General features: G+C 41.3%; 1 pseudogene; it reads left to right on the top strand.

Moving 5' to 3' along the window:
* The first annotated feature begins 6,560 nt into the window (after positions 1–6,560).
* On the top strand, positions 6,561–8,106 carry LOC121998445 (annotated as a pseudogene).
* Positions 8,107–10,305: the final 2,199 nt, after the last annotated feature.

Below are 10,305 nucleotides of genomic sequence, written 5' to 3'. Positions count from 1 at the left end.
TGCATAGATTATAGACAGCTGAATGCAGTGACCGTCAGAAATAAGTACCCCTTACCACGAATCGAGGATTTTTTTGATTAGCTCAGAGGTACCTCAGTGTATTCTAAGATTGATCTGCAGTCTGGATATCATCAGCTGAGAGTCAAAAAATCTGATATTCAGAAGATAACATTCTGTACCAGATACGACCATTATGAGTTTTTGGTAAAACCATTTGGACTTACCAATGCTCCAGCGGTATTTATGGATTTGATGAACCGTGTCTTCCTAGAGTATCTTAATTAGTTTGTTATCGTTTTCATCGATGACATATTGGTCTATTCGCGTTCTGAAGAGGAACATGCGCAGCATCTTCACACAGTCTTGGAGACTCTTCGATGACATCAGCTATATGCAAAGTTCAGCAAGTGTGCCTTCTGGCTATCTTCAGTCAGTTTTCTGGGTCACGTGATTTCTAGCCAAGGTATTTCAGTAGACCCTCAGAAGATCGAGGTTGTCACCAGTTGGGAGCAGCCGAAATCAGTACAGGAGATTTGTAGTTTTTTGGGACTAGTTGGATATTACAGACGGTTCGTCGAGGGTTTCTCCCGGATTGCTATGCAGCTGACACGCCTGACCCAGAAAGGCGTGAACTTCACTTGGACAGAAGATTGCGAGACCAGCTTCTAGGAGCTGAAACGGAGATTAGTGTCGGCTCCGGTTTTGGTTTTACCCTCCGGAGAGGACGGATTCATGCTCTACACCGACACATCTCTTCAGGGTTTGGGCGCTGTCCTGATGCAGCATGGCAGGGTAGTCTCCTATGCTTCTCATCAGTTGAAGGAGCATGAGAAGAACTACCTAGTACATGATTTGGAGCTAGCTGCCATCATCTTTGCTTTGAAGATTTAGCGACATCATCTATACGACATTACCTTTGAGATTCTTACGGATCATAAGAGTCTCAAATATCTATTCACCCAGAAGGAGCTTAACTTCGACAAAGGAGATGGATGGAGTTCCTGAAGGATTACGATTGTACCATTAGCTACCACCAGGGGAGAGCTAATGTGGTTGCCGATGCACTCAGCAGGAAGTTCAGAGGGACTTTGGCTTGCCATCGGGCTTCAATCATGGACTTGATTCAGGGTTTCTCCGAGTTGGGCCTTGAGGAGCAAGGACAGACAGAGCGAGATGTTTTGGTTACTATGGTTGCTCAGTCGTCAATTAGGACGAGGATCCGAGAGGCCCAGGTCGTTTTCAACATTTTCAGTTCATTGGCAGCCAGATAGCTTCCCGGCAACAGACCGAGTACACCCAAGATGAGGAGGGTATTATATATTTTCGAGGCCAATTATGCGTACCTCAGTCTCACCCGATCTTTCAGGAATTACTTCGGTGGCTCATCATTCTCATTTTGCTATCCACCCAGGCGGGACCCGCATGTATCGAGATTTGAGGCGTTCCTACTGGTGGAACGACATGAAGAAAGACATCATGGAATTTGTAGCTAGATGTCTTGTCTGTCAACAGGTAAAGGCGGAGCACCAGAGACCTGCCGGATTACTTCAGCGGATTCCTATTCCTGAGTGGAAATGGGAACACATTACCATGGATTTTGTGGCGGGTTTGCCTAGGACACGACGAGACCATGACGCAATTTGGGTAATCATTGATCGATTAACCAAATTCGTGCACTTCTCAGCGATCCGAAAGACTGATTCCCTGGATCGATTGGCAGATCTGTATTGCCGGAAGATCATCAGATTACATGGTGTTCCTTTAAGTATTATTTCGGATAGAGACCCTCGGTTCACGTCTAGATTCTGGCAAAGTCTGTAGCAAGCCTTGGGCACTTAGCTCTGTTTTAGTACAGCTTTTCATCTGCAGACAGATGGATAGTCAGAGCGGACCATTCAGACTCTAGAGGACTTGCTTAGGTCTTGTGTATTGGATTTCGGAGGCAGTTGGGAGGACCATTTGCCATTGGTAGAGTTCACCTACAACAACAGCTTTCATTCGGCTATCCAGATGGCACTGTTTGAAGCATTGTATGGTAGGCCTTGTCGGACACCCACCCTCTAGGATGAGGTTGGGGAGACCCAGTTGTTAGGGCCTCATAGAGCTCAGCATGAGGCAGAGTTGGTCCGCACTATCAGACGGAGGATGTCAGAGGCGCAGGATCGCCAGAAGAGTTATACTGATCGGAGACGGAGACGCCTGGAGTTCTCTACAGGCGACCATTTATTTCTACGAGTCTCACCCACGAAAGGGGTGAAGAGATTTGGCCTCAGAGGTAAGCTAGCTCCACGCTACATTGGACCTTTCCAGATCTTGGAGAGGATTGGAGCGGTAGCTTATCGTCTGACACTATTACCGTCCCTGGCAGGCGTTCACGACGTATTCCACGTGTCTATGCCGAGGAGATATATATCCGAACCGGCACATGCGCTGACAGATATCCCAGTTCATATTCAACCTGACATTACCTACGAGGAGGTTCTGGTACGGATTCTGGACCAGAAAGAGCGTCGGCTGTGGAACAAGACTATCCGACTGGTCAAAGTCGGAAGACAGCATCATTCGGATGAGGAGACTACCTGGAGCTCAAGGATATGATTCGAGCTTGATACCCCCACCTTTTTACTTGAGGTATGTGGGTTTTTTCCGTTCAACATTTATACTTTCTATTTATTGTTAATACTTACTGATGGTAGATAATGAAAATTTGGGGACCAAATATTTATTAGTGTGGGAGAATGTAAAATACCAAAAATGGGCGAATCACCATAAGGGAATTTTTCAGAATTTTTAGGAATTTTTAAAAAATTTTTTGGAGACCATATAACTTCGGTTATGAGGATAAAAATTGGGCCACAGGAAAGCCTGTTTAGGCTACCCCATTTAAGCGAGGAAATGTTTGATTTTTTTTATCTTTATTTTTCTTATTTTTCCTCCCTCGCGTGCCCGTGCCCTAACCTCGCGTCGAGCCTCCTCTCACGCCCGATCTGCCCTAACCGTTCCGCGACGGTTTCTTCCCCTTCGGTACAAAAGCAATGGCCAAGGGAAGCCTCACGCTTCTTCTCCCTTCTCCTGATCTCCACCCCTCTCTGTGCGAAATCCCGATCTCTTCCTCTTTTCACAACTCGACGCACGCAGACGCCTCGTGCCACCCTTGCTCCGCCACTTCGCCAAGTGACGGCGCCGATCGCCACCACAGCCGACGCCGACCCCCGATCCACCCGTTTCCCCTCTCTTCCTCGGCCACCTCTACACGGATGCACCCCGACAGAGCACCCCCTCACTGATCTCTCTGTCATCTTGATCGCACCGACACCGTGTGTCCATCGCACCGTGCCCTAGTTCTTGATTCATGGTTGCCGCCGAACGGAGCAGCACCGACCATCGCTGGAGATTTGCTATTCTCGTGCCCTAGATTTCCTCTTGCTGTCGGATCCGAACAAAACATCAATGATTTCATCAGGAAGGTTGTTGTTTTTTCGCTACACCAGATTTCATTCCTTGTTCCTGTTAGTGTAGATTCACTTCCAATCTCTTGCGGTCTCACTATGTCGTTGATCGCAGGTGCCATGGTCCTGATAGTCTGGTGCCACTGTCGTTTTCGTGAGGCCAGATCGGCGCAACTATATTGGTTAGGTATCGGATGGTTTGAACACAGAGAAGGTTTCAAGTGTTGTGCGCTGTGGGGAAGATTTCAACAAGGAGGTCTTGCTGTGGTATACCTTGTTTTCCAGCAGTAATTAGCTCACCTTGTTCTTTGTTCAACAGCGGGTGAGCTTGAGGTATATAATGGATCATATGTGGATGAATTAGGTTTATGTGTAGGTTTTAATGTAATCAAACAGTGGAATGGAACCCTAAGTTTTGGATTTGGGATAGTTAACTGGGATTAACTATTTAATTAGGGTTCCTGGAGAAAATAATTTAGTTTAGCTATTTTGCTTATAATTAAACTTAGCTAAACTGTACGATTTATTACAGGACTTTGATTCGAGACGTTGTCTCGACGAGGGATCTATTTCGGATTGGACCTTTCTATTAGAGAGGGTACCTTGACTTATCTATTTTGATATGCCATTTGATATACATAGTAGTTTTTAACAAATAGTAATGATTATGTTTCATATCTGTATCAGTTTGTCACTATCATATACTTATTACATGCTTGTTTTTGCTTACCTGTTTTGCATTTCATGTTAGTACCCACCTGATTATATATGTTTATAAGGGTAGTGACATAACCATGACTTATTATGTTTAGGACCTAGGTTTTTATACCATATCTGCCCTGTGTACCTAGACCATTGATTAGATCTATTTATCCTATGGTACACATTATGTAGAGATAGAGAGGATCAGGATATTTCCATGCTTAGTGTCATGCATCATCTCGCATGATTGCATGCTGTGTGATAGTCAGCTCCATTATTATTGAGCATATCACCAGTTACATAGATCTGCACACACCACCACTAATGGGTTAATGGTATGTCAGGCAGGGTGTGTGGCAGTTCTTCTGTTAGGCTTTGCTGGTCCGGTGACTCAGCATGGTAGCCGACAGACAGTTCTGGTCTATTAGGCTCCGCTGGTCTGGTGACGCAGCGTGGTAGTCGGCAGATAGTTTTGCTCTGTTGGGCTCCATTGGTCCACTCATGGGTAGTGTGACGCAGCGTGGTAGCCGACAGAGATCCCTCCTCTGGACTGGCTCAGGGAGATGAGAGCATTGAGCTCCCCAACTTATGATTTTGGGTAAGGAGGATAAGTGTACTCCGACAGCATCCCGTCCACTCGGTCACTCAGGAGCAATGATGGCAGAGTGCACGGTTGTCACAACCCTACCCACTCGGTCTCACCATCGTGTGTCAGACGGCTGACTAGCAGTAGGGGTGACCAGGACATGTCATTGACATCATACGCATTGATGCATTGATTGCTTGTGTTTGCTGCACTTGTTTGCTGCATATTTGGTGGATGCATATGCTTGACATGCATACAGGATTTCTATACCTCTCGATCTATTATCCATACACCAGGTCCTGGTTAGTACAGTTTTTCTCCTATATATATATTTCAGTTTTGCATTTATCATTCCTATATCAGGAGACTGTACGCATAATTATTACCACTACAAGAAAAAAGTCATTCAACAACACTCAAACGACAACGGTTTTATACCAAACCGTTGTCTTTTTGCCTTTTAACAACGGTTTTAACAAAAACTGTTGTCTTTTAGTAATTTTTTTGGCCTATGACAACGGTTTTTAAAAACTGTTGTCTATTTATGTTTTTTTGGGGATACAACAACGGTTTTTAAAGGGTACGACAACAGTTTTTTTAAAACTGTTGTCTATGTGCGCTTTTTTGGGATTACGACAACGGTTTTTAAAAACCGTTGTCTATTAAATGTTGTTGAATGCGATTGTTTTTTCTTTCGCCACTTTTTCTCCTTCGTCATTTTTCTGTCAGTGTTGTTTACGCCTTGTTTTTTTTCTGTCTCTTTCCCAAAACCCTACTCTTCGCCGCCTCCTCCTCACCGCCCACTTCGTCGCCTCCCTCCTCACCACCCTCTTCGCCGCCTCCCTTGCCGCCTCCCTCCTCACCGCCCTCTTCGCCGCCTCCCTCTTCGCCGCCTCCCTCCTCACCACCCTCTTCGCTGCCTCCTTCCTCGCCGCCCTCTTCGTCGCCTCAACTTTCGGCCTCGCCACCTCCTCCTCGCGGCCTCTACTTTCAGCCATCTTCACCGCCTCCTCCTCGTCGCCTCGACTTTCAGCCATCTTTGTTGCCTCCTTCTCACCAGCGCCTCCTCCTCGCCACCTCGACTTTCATCCATCTTCGCTGCCTCCTCACTAGTGCCTCCTCACTTCTGCCACTGGAATCATCGACACAAAATGACATGATGGATAAAGGTACGACAAACTATTTCCTTTATTTGCAACAACGACATAGACAAAAGTGTTGTTTTTGTTGCTCAAGCAAGGAACAAGCTGATACAAACAGAACTGCGAGCAACAAAAATAATCTCCGTGTCTGCTCACCAACTCGGAAACTTCTCCTCCTTCTTGAGACTCTCTTGGTTCTGTGATAATTAAGTTGGTTGCAGAGGCGAACAAGTTCTCTTTGACACCCGAGAAGAGCAGTGAGAAGCTTTCTTTTTGTTAAATTTTTAGTTCTATTGGCTTTCTTAGAATCCCCTCTGATGTTTTTCTGATCCTTCTTAGAATTGTAGTTCAAGTGTTGTGTCGTCTCGTTTAGTTTCAAAGGAAAACAATCATATACCTTCTTAGGCTTCTCTTTGTTTTGTTCCTCTTTCGTGTTTGTTTTCTTGTAATTTTAATTTCTTGATCCTACTTCAGCTGTCGAGTTCTTCAGTAATTTCTCATCTTACCAATAAAGGTTTTATTCTTTCAAATTTGATCCGGGGAATCCTTTCTTTCACAAGAGAAAGGTTTATTTTACAGAATCGATTGTATGTTTTCTCATTTCAGAATCTTGTTTGTGCATGTTTCTTTACAGTTTGTCGATATTGAAAAGTTCTTTTTCTCCACCACAATCAGGTTACAATGCCAGATATTCAGTTAGGAGGTCAATCATTGAGATCCCATGGGGCTAAACTTGCAAGGTTCCACATGCATGACTGGGTCATCCTCATCCTCCTCGCGATAGTAGATGGATGTCTAAATCTCATCGAACCTTTCCATCGGTTTGTGGCACAAGACATGATGACAGATTTTATGTACCCATTGAAGAAGAACACAGTGCCGTTTTGGGTTGTTCCTGTGCGGCGCGTCTAGTTTCTTTCAACTGGTTAAAAGTGTCTGTCGGCTTTGTTCATTGCGTAACACTATCTTCTTCTTCTTCTTCTTCTTCTTCTTCTTCTTCCTGGTAGATACTCGCAGTTCTATTACCTTTCTCAATTATGAAGATGCACACCAAGGATCAGGCGAAGGAAGGCGAGAAGGAGTCTAAATCACCGCCCATCGCTAAGTGGGAACCATCCATCGAGGGCTACCTCCGTTTTCTAGTCGACAGCAAGATCATTTATGATACCCTCGAAACGATCATCCAGAAGGCCGCCTATCCCTGGTGTAAGTTTTGGTTTCCATCTTTGATGAAGTCCTTAGTTGTCTCTACTTGTTAAGCTTTTTACGTTTAATCGAGGACAGAAAGCACAAACTCTGATAAGCGATTTATTCAATTGGGAAATCAGACAAATTTAGCTTTTGAGATATAATAATTGAACATCATCAGCTAAAGTTTTCGTTGACCGTTCAAAGCTGTTATATTTACTGCTGTGTAGATTTTGCTTCAAGTATACAAGTCATCATTTTTATAAATCCTTTGGCTCAACAAGAAAGGTTCAGCTACACTTCTACATAGGATAAAGTTTGTATGTATCAGTTGAATTTTCTTTTATTAATTCAGCCGTATGGACTGTCAAAAAAATCCATCCCAATCCAAACCAAATGAAGGCAGTGGGTGACCTCTTGTGGTTGCGTCGCCTGCAAATTATATTATGTTAAAATTTAGTAGTTGATGGATGCTAAAGTAGTTGCAAAATAAGGATGGGAAATTGGAATAAAACAGGGCATTTGTTGCTTTCTAACTGATAGTCTGGTTTTGTTAGTTTCTATCAATAACACGCTTGTGCTTGCATGGTAGCTGCTTTTTGGATCTAATGATGAAATAATAAGATAAACTACTATCTATGATATTTTAAAGAAAATTTGATTTTATTTATAGGAACAGGCAAATTGTGGCAATTTACTAGTATTATGTATTTGGAACATAGTTCAGTATATACATAACCATTGTATTGTAGATGCTGAGTTCAGGAGTACTGGCTTGTAAAGGTCTGGAAAATTAGCTAAAGATCTAAAATGGTTCAAGGACCAAGGGCATACCATTCCCGAGCCTTCTTCTCCTGGTGTTTCTTATTCCCAGTATCTCGAGGAGCTATCTCAAAAGGATCCTCAAGCTTTCATCTGCCACTTTTACAATATATACTTTGCTCATAGTGCTGGTGGGCGAATGATTGGCAAAAAGGTACTTAATTTTTCTCTAAATGTCATTTTCCAGATTGTGACCTCCTGAAAAATTGCATCTCTTGTGCAAAAGTTGACTTGCCTTGGTCACTCGATGTTACTAATGCTTGTGACCATTACTTTTATATCTAGCTTTCCTTCATACGTTCTTACATATGGTAGTAAGATGTTTGCTCCCTTCGCCACTTCCATTATCACTTGATACTGTGATTTTTTCATATGACTTTTAAGGCACTGAATCTGTCTACTTAGTCTATCCAGAAAAGGTAATATCATAGAATCAGTTTAGCTCTTACAAGCAGCATAATTGTTTCCCTTGGTAAGCATTTCATTCACATTATTACAGTTTTGTCCAGTTTGGAACCAAAATCTCGCAATGAAGAGCATCATGAGAGGAGCATAAAAACTACTTAGAGTTTTAAAATATGTTATTATTGAGGATGTTCAATATTTAAGAAATAGATAGATTCACAGCATGAGCGTTCAAATAGACAGGTTCACAGCAATAAACAACAAAACTTGTTCTTCTCAGATCAATATGTTATTTTATCTCCTAGAATCTGTAGAAGGGTAGTATGTCTTGGCTAACAGCATTCATAATTTGCCATGCCTTTTGTATCTGCTGCAAATCATAGTACGTAACACAATCTCATTTAAATAACCCCTTGACTATGGTTGCATACAGCTTATTTGTAGTGGTGTCTGTACTTCACCATCATGCCATCTATGAAATTCATCTACTCTTTTAGATTCATGGCTAGTTACCTAATTGTACAACATTTAGCGTTTTAGACTGAGTAAGTCTCGATTTTCATGAATAGGTTGGGTGGAGCTAATTAGAGTTTTCTAATTAGATTAAGATTAGGTTTTGTTAGGTCTCTAAATCATTTTATGCATTTTTTAACTTACTTTTGGACAGCGAGTTAGTTCTTTTGATGGAATTATACATCTATGATGTTTAATTTAGGATTGTAGCATACTTTTTGACCAAATAAGTCTAGATCAATGATAGATTGTTCTTCAATCTACTACTCTTTTTAGCATCTTTATCCTGCTATAATGTTATTCTTTAAGATTATGTTGCATTGATTTTTGTTACTCTTTCTGGATTCATTTTTATTTAAGGCATTCTTTCCTTTAATGGTCTCTTTTAGAATTTAATGTATGACTTACTCCTTAGCATCATATGGAGTGTGTGGGAACGTTTGCATTAGATTGTACCTTTTAGAATTAATGCTGCTTGATCACTGGGAAAAATAATGTTTGCATGATTTATAATAGAAGCTTTGTATGCAGTGACATAGAATGAAAATTATGTTTAATAAGAAATTTAAGAGCCACCATATTGTTTCAAGAGGTTACCATTTATGTTACGTAGATAACGCTTTTTGCACTTCTATTATATGACTATATCAAATGGTTTTTATGGTTATGTAACATTTATGCAGTGCAATTAGAATCACACGTACAGTTTAGTTGCTAATTTGTAATATATATCTTTATTCGAATAGGTGTCTTCAAGAGTATTGGGAAGAATGCCGACAAGCTAAAAAAATGAAGAGACTTTAACAAATTAAGGAGCACTAGGAGCTGCAATCCCTCCTCTTCACCGACATCTAAGTAGAAAATCTTGTGTTATATTGTTCTACCTTTGTTTTAATAGTGTTATCATTTTGTTGATTGCTTATGAAATTTTGTTGGTTGCTTATGAAATTTCTTCATAATGTTTAGATATTATTTTTGAATGTTAGAAAATTGTATATTAAATTTTATTTTGAAATTTAGTATTTTGAATGATTTATAATATTGGAAAATTGTGTATTATTTTTTTTTATTTTTTTTCTAAAAAAGACAATGGTTTTTCACCGTTATCGTAGATAGTTTAAAACTGTTGTTGAAGACCCTATTATTAAAGGTAAACACTTAAAGACAACGGTGAAAAACTGTTGTCTTTGAAGGAAAAGACAACAGTTTTTCACTGTTGTAAAAAATGTTGTCTTTGCTTTCAAAGACAACGGTTAAAAACTGTTGTCTTTGGGGACCCCTTTTAACAACACGGCCTTTAACAACAGTTCAAAATGGGCTACGACAACGGTTAAAAACCGTTGTTGTTAGGCTTTTTTTCTTGTGGTGTACTATTAGTTATTTTTTTCCTATGCATGTCAGTAGTTACCCGCTGAGGAGTTGACTCACGATCTACCTGGATCATTGCTATTAATTACTATTTTCAGGTTGATGCTGTCTGGAGAGTTCCAATCGCTAG

Source organism: Zingiber officinale, chromosome 1A (assembly GCF_018446385.1).
Source record: "Zingiber officinale cultivar Zhangliang chromosome 1A, Zo_v1.1, whole genome shotgun sequence".
In the NCBI taxonomy this organism is placed as follows: Eukaryota; Viridiplantae; Streptophyta; class Magnoliopsida; order Zingiberales; family Zingiberaceae; genus Zingiber; species Zingiber officinale.
Note: the sequence above shows the minus strand (reverse complement) of the source record. Positions and strands in the feature narration are given on the sequence as shown.